The 13,203-nt window shown below is 48.0% G+C and overlaps 1 pseudogene; it reads left to right on the forward strand.

Annotated features, from left to right (window-relative positions):
- Positions 1 to 8,723: 8,723 nt before the first annotated feature.
- LOC123405716 lies at positions 8,724 to 12,706 on the forward strand (annotated as a pseudogene).
- The last annotated feature ends 497 nt before the right edge of the window (positions 12,707 to 13,203 follow it).

Raw genomic sequence — 13,203 nt, forward strand, 5'->3', positions numbered from 1 at the left:
AAAAAATGAATACAATGAAATTAAAGTTATACAGTAGCATATATCAATTGAAGATCATGCATCAATGTTTGGCACTTAGACGAACTGTCTAACTCACCTAGTTTTGGGTCCTGCACGGATGAACTGGGATCGATCCGACGAGACGACAAGTCTCGGCGACGGCCTGGATCAGATCGCGGGATCAATCTGATGAACAGGTGAAGTGATCAGTGATGATGCGAACGACGGAGGCGACGAGCTGACAAGATATTCTTTTCTTACTCAAATATAGATGGAGCGCTACTCGTACATGTGCACGCACGGCGTCAAAGGGAGAGACGAGCTGCTCTCGTTGGCGATCCAAGATGGACGGCGCGTATCGTCTACAGATCGATGGGGAGTTGGGGACGTCTACAGAATCTGTCGATCCATGTAGGCATGTTCTCATTCCGTTCCTAAATATAAGACATTTTAGAGATTGCATTATAAACTACATATGGATGTACATAGACATATTCTAAAGTGTAGATTCACTCATTTTGCTCCGTATGTAGGCTTCTAATGAAATCTCTAAAATGTCTTATATTTTGGAACGGAGGGAGTAGTACAGATCGATGAGATCAGATCATCATGCGATCAGCCGATTACCAGGCCTGGCCATCACGTTTCGTAGACGGAGGAAGACATGCGCAGTACGCATCTGAGACCTGGCCTACATGCCACAGGCCCAGGTCGCTCCAGGCAATAGCCCACTGGCCCAGGCGCCCAGCGGCCGGCTGCTCGAGGCGCCCACGACGCCTTTCTCGCTCGAGGCGCCCACGACGCATGGAGACGAGGCACGACGCCGAGTCGCCCACGACCGCACGACGTCCAGTCATTTTTTTAAGTACAACTATATCTATATGCTATATATTATATATATATTGGGGCCCCAAAAATCGTGGGCCCTGTGCGGGCTGCACATGTGGCACCACTGTAGGCTCGGGCCTGCCTAGCAAGCCTCTAGTTGGCTAGCCAGTTGATCAAGGATAGTCAAGGTTTTCTGGCTATGTGCAAAGTGTTGTTCCGTGATAACTGGATCACATCATTAGGGGAATCAAGTGATGTACTAGACCCAAACTATGAACGTAACATATTGATCGTGTCGTTGTATTGCTATAGTTTTCTGCGTGTCAAGTATTTGTTCCTATGACCATGAGATTATATAACTCACTAGCACCGGAGGAATGCCTTGTGTGTATCAAATGTCACAACGTAACTGGGTGACTATAAAGGTGCTCTACAGGTATCTATGAAGGTGTTCGTTGAGTTAGTATGGATCAAGAGTGGGATTTGTCACTCCGTGTGACGGAGAGGTGTCTCGGGGCCCACTCGGTAATACAACATCACACACAAGCCTTGCAAGCAATGTGACTAAGTGTAAGTCATGGGATCTTGTATTACGGAACGAGTAAAGGGACTTGCCGGTAACGAGATTGAAATAGGTATGCGGATACCGACGATTGAATCTCGGGCAAGTAACATACCGAAGGACAAAGGGAATGACATACGTGATTATATGAATCCTTGACACTGAGGTTCAACCGATAAGATCTTCGGAGAATATGTAGGAGCCAATATGGGCATCTAGGTCCCGCTATTGGATATTGACTGAGGAGTACCTCGGGGCATGTCTACATAGTTCTCGAACCCGCAGGGTGTGCACACTTAAGGTTCGGCGATGTTTTAGTATAGTTGAGTTATATGCGTGGTTACCGAATGTTGTTCGGAGTCCCGGATGAGATCACAGACGTCATGAGGGTTTCCGGAATGGTCCGGAGACGAAGATTGTTATATAGGATGACTTAATTTGGTTACCGGAAAGTTTTCGGGCATTACTGGGAATGTACCGGGAGCGACGAATGGGTTCCGGTAGTTCACCGGGAGGGGGGCAACCCTCCCGGGGGAAGCCCAAAGGACTTATGGGTGGCGCACCAGCCCTTAGTGGGCTGGTGGGACAGCCCAATAAGGCCTATGCGCCATAAGCAAAAAACCAAAGAAAGAAAAAAAAGGAAAGGTGGGAAGGAAGAGAAGGACTCCACTTTCCAATGCTATTTTGGGTAGGATTGGAGTAGGAGTCCTACTCTTCATCTTAGCCGGCGCACCTTGGGGGCTTGGCCCTCAAGGCAAGTCCCTCCCCCTCCCTCCTATATATACTGGTGATGTAGGGCTGATTTGAGACAACTTTGTCACGTGCAACTCAGATCTAGACATCATAGTTTTACCTCTACATCGTATTTCTATGGAGCTCGGGTGGATCCCTGCAGGAGTAGATCCTTCACCACCACCGGAGCGTCGTCACGCTGCCGGAGAACTTATCTACTTCTCCATATTGCTTGCTGGATCAAGAAGGCCGAGATCATCGTCGAGCTGTATGTGTGCTGAACGCGGAGGTGCCGTCCGTTCGGCACTAGATCGGAGCGGATCGTGGGACGGATCGCGGGAAAGTTCGTGGGACGGTTTGTGGGGCGGATCGAGGGACATGAGGACGTTCCACTACATCAACCGTGTTTCTTAAGCGCTTCCCGATGCGCGGTCTACAAGGGTACATAGATCCAAATCTCCTCTCGTAGATGGACATCACCATGATAGGTCTTCGTGTGCGTAGGAAATTTTTTGTTTCCCATGCGACGTTCCCCAGCACTCCGATGGGAGCACAACCTACCAGGGCGCGCCCCGGTGGGTTGTGCCCTCCTCGTTGGCCTCCCGCACCACTTCTTTGCTCTATAAATACCCCAATATTCAAGAAACCCTAAGGAGGGGGATGCAAATCAATTCCAACCGCCGCAGAGTCCATAAACACCAGATCCAATCTAGACACCGTCATGGAGGGGTTCATCATGTCCATTGGCGCCTCTCCGATGATGTGTGGGTAGTTCTTTGTAGACCTACGCGTCCGTAGTTAGTAGCTAGATGGCTTCCTCTCTATCTCTCTTGATTATCAATACAGTGGTCTCTTGGAGATCCATATGATGTATGTATTTTTGCGGTGTGTTTGTTGGGATCCGATGAACTTTGAGTTTATGATCAGATCTATGTTTTTATCCATGAAAGTTATTTGAGACTTCTTTGATCTCTTATATGCGTGATTGATTATAGCCTCGTATTTCTTCTCCGATATTTGGGTTTTGTTTGGCCAACTTGATCTATTTATCTTGCAATGGGAAGAGGTGCTTTGTGATGGGTTCGATCTTACGGTGCTTGATCACACTGACAGAAAGGGAAACGACACGTATTATTGTTGCTATTAAGGATAACAAGATGGGGTCTATTTCTACATAAATAGATCTTGTCTACATCATGTCATCGTTCTTATTGCATTACTCTGTTTTTTCATAAACTTAATACACTAGATGCATGTTGGATAGCGATCGATGTGTGGAGTAATAGTAGTAGATGCAGGCAGGAGTCGGTCTACTAATCTTGGACGTGATGCCTATATAATGATCATTGCCTCGATATTGTCATGATTATTTGAAGTTCTATCAATTTCCCAACAGTAATTGTTTTCCCACCGTTTTCTATTTTTCTCGAGAGAAGCCACTAGTGAAACCTACAACGCTTGGGTCTCTTTTCATCATATTTGCCTTTGCGATCTATTTTCCTTTGCTTTTATTTGCAGATCTATTAAACAAAAAAAACAAAAATACCTTGCTGCAATTTATTTGTTCCACAATCTATTTATCCTATCTGCCACTTTTACCTCACGTTATTTGCCTATTTTGAGGCGTCGTACCGGAAAGGAATTTCTGACGCCATTGCAGGGGAAGATCAAGTCAAGATAGTCTCCCGCGAACGTGCCAATTTCTGGCGCCGTTGCCGGGAAGGGATTGACAACCCCTTTAACACGTCGGGTTGCGAGTATTTGTTATTTGTGTGCAGGTGTTGTTTACGTGGTGTGAGGAGGTTCTCCTACTGGTTCGATAACCTTGATCTCATCATTGAGGGAAATACCTACCGTCGCTATACTGCATCATCCCTTCCTCTTTGGGGAAATACCGACGTAGTTCTAGCAGACATCATATACCTGTAGTGCGGTATGGCTTGGAATCTTGTGAAGGCTTCGCGTCCCAACACGGTGTGCTAACCACTATGAAATGGGACGATATGAAAGAGGAGCTCTTTGGATCGATAGTTCTCGGGTGTACCAAGTACTGCATCGAGCGTTACTCGTCCGGTGCAGCGGGCCTCTCTCTTGGGGACAATACCCCGGAAGGTGGTTGTGCTTAGCTCCATTCGAGATTGTTCGAACTGCATTTTTTTCAAGTTTGTCCTCGTAGATGAGGTTGAGGCCGTTGCCCCCGTCCATTAACACTTTGTTGAGTGTGCAACCATCAACTACGGGTTTAGGACTAAGGCAGCAGGTGTCCGGCTTGTGCTAGTCATCTTCTCGTCGCCTTGGTCGAAAGTAATGGGTGTGTTGGACTATGGGTTTTCCGCCACTACATCGTGGATTTGATGGAGCTCCCAAAAGGCTCTCTTTCTCTGATTCTTTGAGGTAAATGTTTCGTAGATTGTTAAGATATCTGTGTTGTTATCCAGCGGTGCTCTTGAACGGCCCTCCGCGGATGTTGCCTTGAGGATGCTTCCCCCGCTTTTTGCGACCTGCCTCACGACCCAGCATGCTCGAAGGCTATGGATGGAACTTGATTCAGACGGAGCAGAGTGTATGGGGCATGGATTGTCCAGTAGTACGTCGAGGACCGACCTGGACATTGTCTGTGTTCTCCTCGTTGAGTGCCCGGAGGTAATCGACCCCAAGAGTGGGGGTGTGCAGCTTGTACGGATTTGTCTAGTTTGCTCAGTAAGGGTAGGATCGTTGCACATTTGCTGTATTTGCCAAGTGCTTTCCATGGCATAGTATTTAGCACCAGACTTGATAACTCGGCCAGGGTTTGAATCCGGCAACGAGAGAGGGCATTGAGGATGCCCTCATCACGGCAATGATGCCGGAAGGCGCTAATAAGCTCATGTTCGTCGCGGCCCTCAGTCCTGTTGTGGAGGAGGAATCTAGCCCACAAGTGGTGTACTGATTTCCCTGGCCGCTGCGTGATTTCTCATGGGACTGATAAACCGAACTCTTTCGCCTTATGCTCGAGTTGGGTTGTGGGTGGGAAAAGATTCTGAGTTCCTATTAGTTGTGGGTTAGAGATCTCGGTGGCTGCGTCCCTGTCTGGGTCGCGCACCGGATCATCCACTGACCGTGAAACGTTGCCAGGGCGAGATAGATACTCCGGATTATCGAGTAAATTCGTATGATCAATGATCGGGACGTATACCATCCTTAATCTCGGTAGCTGGTGCGGGGAGTCCTTAACTGGGCACTCGACAATGTTAATCAGATGCGTGATGGGCGGGACGTCAATTTCCCCGTCATCGGATCTGAGCCTGATCTGATTGTAGATCCTAGCGGTATTGTTTATCATGCCCATGGCTTGGATCTGGTCAAGTAGTTCGTGTAGTATCAGGGTTTTAGCGGAGTTTGTGCCGCCTGTGATTTCGGGGTTAGCCCGTGTCACTGGTGTCCCGACGGCGCTCAAGGTCGCCTCTAGGGTTTAATCGGCTAAGACGAGTTCGGGCGTGTTAAACATGTCGGGCTCTAAGGCCGGACTAGGGGTGAAGGTCGTTCGAGTGGCGAGATTCGCGGTTTTCGAAGCCGAAGCATCGGGACCCAGGGGTCCCTCGAAAGGAGCTAAAATTCTTGTTAACACAAGGTTTCCCTGGGGTTAGTGGTGAACTCTAGGCTCCCGAACTTGACATCCTGACCGGGGGTAAAATTCCCGACCTGGCCAAGGCGGCTGGCCTGATTGGCATGCAGAACGACGCTTCCAAATGCGAAGATCTGTCCGGGGACGAAAACATACTTGTTGAGGTTCTCCTCGCTAATGACTAGGCGTGTCATCGATCCTTTCGGCGATCCAATCAGCGGAGCTCTCAATGAAAGCACCAATGTCGGTGCCAAAACCGGCAGATCTCGGGTAGGGGGTCCCGAACTGTGGACTTTGGATCGATGGGTTGTAAGAGAAAGGGGGAGACAATATTTACCCAGGTTCGGGCCCTCTTGAGGAGGTAAAACCATACGTCCTTCTTGATTATATTGATGTGGATGATGATTACACCGTTGATCTACCTCGAGATCATATGAGCTAAACCCTAGATGAGTCAACCTGCCTACATGGACGAGGACCCCTGGTTTATATAGCCACCAGGGGATCTAGGGTTACATACAACCGACCTCGTGCCGAGGGAGGCTGGACCGACTTAGTCTACTTTACTTGGACGCCACATATGTCTTCGGTGCTTTCCTCCTTGAATACGATATGACTACATAGTCCGACCTCCAATTAATACGGACCATTAGTTCGGCCTCTACGAAGCAAGCCGACTACCTCAGGACCCCTTAATCTCGGACTCCCTCACAAGGAGCAGCGCCGATGCGATGTCCGCGACGTGCGGGCAGGCAACCTGCCGCCCCTCATCGTGCGCAACGAGGATCAGGAGACGGAGGCCGCCTACCAGGAGGAGGAGACGCTGGTGGCTGCCCTCCGTGAAAGCGAGGAGGAAGAGCGGCGCAAGGAGGAGGATGAGGAGGCGGCTTACAAGGCGTTGTTGGCAGAGGCCATGGAGCTCTCCGCTCTCGGCGAGTGCATCGTACCGTCGCTGGCCCCATCGTCTTGAAGATCGAGCCGTACATCTGGGTCGGGGTGGTGCGCGAGTGGGTGTGCGCGCCACCCGTGTGATTGATGGCGATAGAAGAGCACGAGCAAGCCTACCTAGAGCACCGACGGCAACGGCGGCTGGCGGAGGAGCTCCTCGAGGGCTAGCGGCTCGAGCAGCTCGAGCGCGACGCCCAAGCCGGGTAGGGGAAGCGTCATGCCGAAGCCCAACCAGTGGTAGTGCAGCCACCGGCGAACGACATCGCCGCCGCGTAGGAAACGACCTTCCCCTGGGTTGGCTCGGTGCCGATGATCGTCGACCTCACCAGCCCCGAGAACGACGACAAGGACGCCTTGAGCAGCACGCCACCTTGTTTTTAGTTTAATTGATTTTTTTACATAATGAAATGTGTACGCGGGCCTTTGAGGCCGGCAATAATGTTTTATTAACTTTTTTTCTTTTTAAAATATTTCTAGTATAGTTTATTCACGTCGATTTAAAAATAAATCATGTCGGCATTGGACGCAAGCATCGATCTTTTTTTTTAAAATGAACATACATGTACGCCGTATCAATTGAAGCGAACAAAATATGCGTCAGTTTGGTGACACAATTGAAGTTGTTCGAGTTGTGGACTCAGCTCCGTGAAGCGTGTCGTGGCCTACTAGCCAGACATGCGTAGGTGCCTTGGTCCAATTATGCTTTCACAAATACACTTATATGTACTTCTAATCCTTTATTTATCAAACGAAATTAGCTAGGTTTAGATGATTTGGCCACCTCTAACATCATATGACATGTTTTTGACCCCTCTATATTCAGTTTCCGGCTCCGTCGCTGTCCCGTGGTGTTGCGCAACGCCTGTTGGGTGCGTCCGTACGTGGGGCGGACACTGTAGCTCGTTGATCTTCGTATGTGGCCATGGCCTACTACATTTTTCGTGCCGTTTGAGCTGTCATGGCAAAAAAACTTGACGTGTACTCGTGTTTGCCAGCAAATAATTGTGGCATGGCGTGTGCGGCTAGGGCTGCCACCATTTTCTTTAGCCCTGGCTTGGTAGCTAGCCGTATCATCGTATATATCACTTGCTACAGTCCCCTTCATCGCTGTTATGGATGCTGTCCCGGTCCCGATCGAGCCGTTGCACTCCCAGGTTCAATGTATTCCGTCCGTCTCTCGGTGATCTCACTGCGCCTCCCGTCCATAGGAGAAATTAAGGCGCAGCGCTGTCATACATGGACTTATCGTCCTTGAGTTGGCTGTATATGTATATAATCGTGCAACTTGCGAGAGCAGTGACAATTAGCTAACCACGTCGTGCATCGGTTTCGCGACAGCGCTGTTCATAGATATGGACTCTGAATCGTGCGGATCGCTGTGTATAGATATGGACTCTGAATCGTGCGGATCGCTGTGTATACAGGCTGCGAGACGTGCGGATAAGCAGTGGATTACTCCGTGTGTAGTATGGACCTTTCACGCGCGGGGGCAAAACTTAGAACGAACTGTTTTTCCGAGAGTACTACTAGTCAGTTAGAACGAACTTCCATATCGAAAATGCGTAGGAAATACAAGTGGTGAATCCTGCAGATTGCACTGGCCTGGACGGTACTGGCCACCGGCGACCGACCTAACTGCATGTCGGCGATAAGCACAGCCGCCGGACGCGATGTGTGATGCAGTAGCGAACGCTGGCTGCCGACTGGACACTGTATCTCATTGATCTTTCTAAATATGGCTGCTAATTTTCGTGTTTTCATTCTTTTATGAAAGTTGAGTGAGATCTAACCATGATTTTAAAAAATCGGCATCTAACCCTTTTTGTATAGACCTGAGTCACATCTGGTTTAACTTTTGGAAAAAAGTTTAAAATTTGCCGCATGTGGCCAAGGTCTAGTAAATTTTCCGCGGCGTTTGAGCTGACATGGCTAAAACTTAGAGGTCACGTGCTGTTGGGCAACTCCGTGAAGTAACTTCTGTCTACATAGTGCTTGCTAGGCTCCTACTACTAGCTTCTGTTGACACAACGCGCAACAAATAATTGTGGCATGGCGTCTGCGGCTGGAGCTGCCAGCACTTTCTGGAGCCCTGGCTTGATAGCTACCCGTATCGTCATATCATCTGCCCGTGAGCCCGTCCCCGTCGTCGCGCAGTTATGGATGCTGCTGCCCCGATCGAGCTGGTGCAATCCTAGGTTCAATGTACATAGGACGTACACATGGACTTATCGTTGTTGATTTGGCTATAGGAGAAATTAAGGCGCACCTAGCGCTGTCATGCATAGACTTGAGTTGGCTATATGTGTATCGTGCAACCTGCGAGAGCAGTGGCAATTAGCTAAGAGAGAGAGCATGCCATGCGTCTGTTCACCAGCACTGTATATGTAGACTGTGACTCGTGCGGATCACTGTGTGTACAGACAGCGAGACGTGCGGATAAGCAGTGAATTACTCCGTGCGTGGCTACAGGAACATCGACCTTTCACGCGCGGGATGGACATCCAACGAAATGGACCCTAAGTCGAAATCCCGATCAATTGTACTCAGTGATTTAGACCGGAATTTCATAATTTTGTATGCAATCGATCGGAATTTCGAGTTGAGGGTTCATTCCCGATCAATACAAATTCAAGACTTAAATCGGACCTTTTCCGGAAAAAAATGAGTGCATATCTTTACCTAATAATAAAGCGGCTATCGCTTCCGTCGGAATTTCCGCCGCAACATTTTGATAAAAAAGTCCCTGTCATTTGGTTGAATAAACCCGCAATCCAGTAAATAAGTTAAAAAACGTTTCACACAGCTCCTTCGGGGCGAGCCCACGGCCCGTTGAGACCCAGATGTGGCCTTGGAAAACCCATCCGAGACCGATCCAGCCAGAACCACGCTCACCGCCACTTCCCCGAGCTCCCTCCTACTCCCGACCGCGCCGGCCGGACCTCCTCCACCTCGCGTCGCAGTCGGTGACCGGACCCTTGCCGGACGAGCAGATGAGCAGCGCATCTCTCTCTCCCTTCTTCTTCTCTCTTCCTCACAACTCCCTCTCTTCAAGATACCAGGAGCTCCAGGGCCACCAGCACGATTCGTTCGTGCTCGAATCCAGCGAGATCCGGCAGCGGGCAACCCATCCCCCGCCGCTCCCGCGCTGGATGTGCAACGCCTCCCCCTTGGAGTTTGCCTCCAGCGCAGCCGCAAGCCACCTCCTGCCTCTTCCCTCGGGGAGGTCTGCAGCAACGGTGTCCTCTGGTGCACGCGGAGGTCTCCGTGGAGGTGGAAATTCAATTCGACCTCACCTCAGGCGTATGTGCTGGTGAAAGTAAACACCATGGTGAGAGGCAGAGGGTTCCAACAAGTAATATTCCTCATAAGTATGTGCCAGCAAAGAGGGAGAGCGCCTCTGATGGCACGAGTCCATTAGAATGTGTCAATCGCGCCACAAAGAGCATCACTAAAGCAACTCGATCAAGTCCTTTCAAGAAGATGCTGAGCCCGATCATGAAGTCCAAGTCTGTTAGAAGCAGCCCATCTCTTGCTGAGAAGGAAGACCCCAACACTGCAGCTGTGCCGGCAAGCAGCAGAAACTGCGTGCCCCGCAAATCATTGCTCAGTGATCTCTCGAGGACTGAGCGGAGGCAAGCATCATCCAATTGCCAGCCAAATGGAGAAAGTCGGCATATGACGGATGCTTCTTTATCACCTGCTCATCTCCGAGCAGTTCTTAAATGTGATTCCAGAAATGGCATTCCCTTGTATGATTTTTGTGTCGATGGCCCGGAAGAGTCCATTTCTGCTAGGTACTGGGAGAGTGGGAGTGAACTGAGCCGGATTTACACTTTCCATAGTGGTGGTAAACGAGGAAGCACTGCTGGGAGGTCTTCCAAAGATGAGCGCAGATGTTTGCCTCCAATTGTAGGCCAGATGCATGTTTCCTTCTATCTATGCTCTGAAGTTGGAAAGGATGGCATTCTGAATAATTCTGTCAACACCGAGTTTGTTCTGTACGATATCGCTCACGCAAGGCGAAGTTTTGCTGCCGAGGAGAAGACCGAGTGTACACAGCCCAGTCAACCGGAATCATGTGGCGTCGTTGATAAACCAGTCTCTCGTGAATATCCACAGAAGATTAATCTGATTGACCACCAGCATGATGCAAGGCATAATCCAGAGGTATCGACATCTCGGCATGGTCTGAAGAGGATCTTTATCCTCATTTGGAGATTGCAGCAACAGTCATTTAGATCCCATTTAATAAGGACAAGAAGTGTTCGTCCGTTGGTACTATCAAAGTGGTCACACCGAGTGGTCTGCATGGATTATCAAGCGATAATGAATCCAACCCATCATCTTTGCTAGATAGATGGAGGTATGGTGGGGGTTGTGATTGTGGCGGATGGGACATGGCATGTCCACTTGTCGTTCTCGAGAATGCTTATGATGATAACTGGGTCGATTCTGTAACGAAAGAAAGCAAGCATCCTATGGAGCTCCTTGTTCACGTGCACCACCATGCAATGCAACCCTATATATTTTTTGTGCAGACTTGTTCATTTACCGTTTCCGGCAGTTTCGCAAGCTATTGCTTCTCCGACTGAGGTATCCCTCCCCACACATCCCTAAGGCGTCCATCCATCTGCTAATGCCCTCATGTCATCGGGCGTGATTACCCTTTTTTCTGGACGAAGGCAGCAGAATTAGATGAATATACCAACAGAATATTTACCAAATCTGAAGGTGCTATAATTGATCTACTCATCTTTGCCGTGATTTGAATAATTGTCAGTGTGTGAACACGTTACTTAGCATCTTTTCCAATGTATGCGATGGGTTCAGCTAGAGAAATTTTGAAGCAGTTAAGATGGGGATTTGTATCATATCCTGGTGCTGTGTGTGATGTTCTTTACTCTGTTTGTGGCAATTTTGTACAGGGAGATATGATTTGGATTAGTTATGTGATGTTCTGTCATGTTTTTTGCGCTCCTTCTTAAGAGAGAAAATTTTAGATATGTGTACTGATTATTGGTACCGGCACTGATCGTATTTATTGTCATCTATTCCAGGTTAGTCATCTAGGGAAAGTAACACTTGATCATAGGATAATAAGTTAGTAGATGTAGGTAAAGTTATGTAGCTTCATCAAAGATATGTCAGTTTTTAGATGTTCCTGCTCCCTGTAAGTTTCTCCTACTTGCCTATTTATACAAGGAAATTACTTTAAAGGTATTTGTGTGCATGTTCAACACACTGAATTTTTTATTGAGTGCAGCTAGGAGATTCCGACAACAGCGGCGGGTTTTGTGTCAGCACGCTGGGAGGAGCTGCTGACAGTGACCCATGGTGGTGGATCAGAGTTGGAATTCAAGAGGGTTGGTGTGGTTGGAGTTAACTGATGATTGAGCTAGAACGGAGCAACAAAGGAGGCCGGCCAAGGACATGGCCGTGGATAACACATCTTGCTCGGTTTCCCTCGCGACCCAAGGTTGGTTGCATCCAGCATGACCTCATATTTTTCAAGAGAAGTTCTGTGATGTTAATTCGTGAGACATTTGACATGATACTATGCGAATGTAAATGTAATCCGCGGTGTAGAACAAACAGAGTGAAAAAGCCAAGAACGGGTTGGTCAGTCTATCGGCGTCATACTTTTCTTTTTGTAATTCTATCATACTATATAGTTAGTACAAGATCATCAAATATTCAGGGTATGTTTTGGAAATATAATTTTGTGAAATCGAATGCACAATCTGTTGAGATGAGAGGAGACAAAGGCTTGCTGTTAATAACTTGAGTCGATTTGATGATCACCCAGGTGGCCGTGTAGCCATCTCAGATGGAGTCCGATGAGAAGGACCAAAAGGAGGTGCCGGCAGGTACGATAAGATTCATCTTAACGAATTTTTGAAGAGGCCCTTGGCGCACTGCAAAAATTTTATTTGTAAAGGTTGCATGCTACTACCTCCTAATTAATATCGCATTGAAATGAAGTAGATGCAACTCTTAATAGATATTGTAACATGTTTTGGTTTGCAGGTTAAATATTTGACATCATATGTTTGGTAATGAGAGCAATGCAATATTTTGAAGGGGCACACATGTAAGGGAAACTGGTATATGTCTACCTGTCAGGCTGGAAACAACAATTTGCGTTATGAGCTACGAGCTCCGAATAAATTGCTTTTCTCTTTCCTTCAGTTGTCATCTTATTTCACGATTGGCATCACCGATAAAGAGGAGGTTTTTTTCCATTCAATCAAATTATAAATTCCAAATTTGTTACCCGTGTCTATAAGTATTGTACTTTTTTGTTAGAATGTTGTTTGCCATTTATATTAATTGCCATTCTGAAAGGATCGATATGGTTGGCTAGAGGGGGGGTGAATAGACAACGACCACTTTTTAATTAATCTTAGCAAGTTAAGGTAAACACCATACGGGTTCACAAATAATACGACAATGAGGTGAACTCTATAGAAGCTAACAACGAGAGCTATTAAGACAAGTAAGATATAGTCACAAGCATAAGCAAATACAA

Source organism: Hordeum vulgare, chromosome 6H (assembly GCF_904849725.1).
Source record: "Hordeum vulgare subsp. vulgare chromosome 6H, MorexV3_pseudomolecules_assembly, whole genome shotgun sequence".
NCBI classification, from domain to species: Eukaryota; Viridiplantae; Streptophyta; class Magnoliopsida; order Poales; family Poaceae; genus Hordeum; species Hordeum vulgare.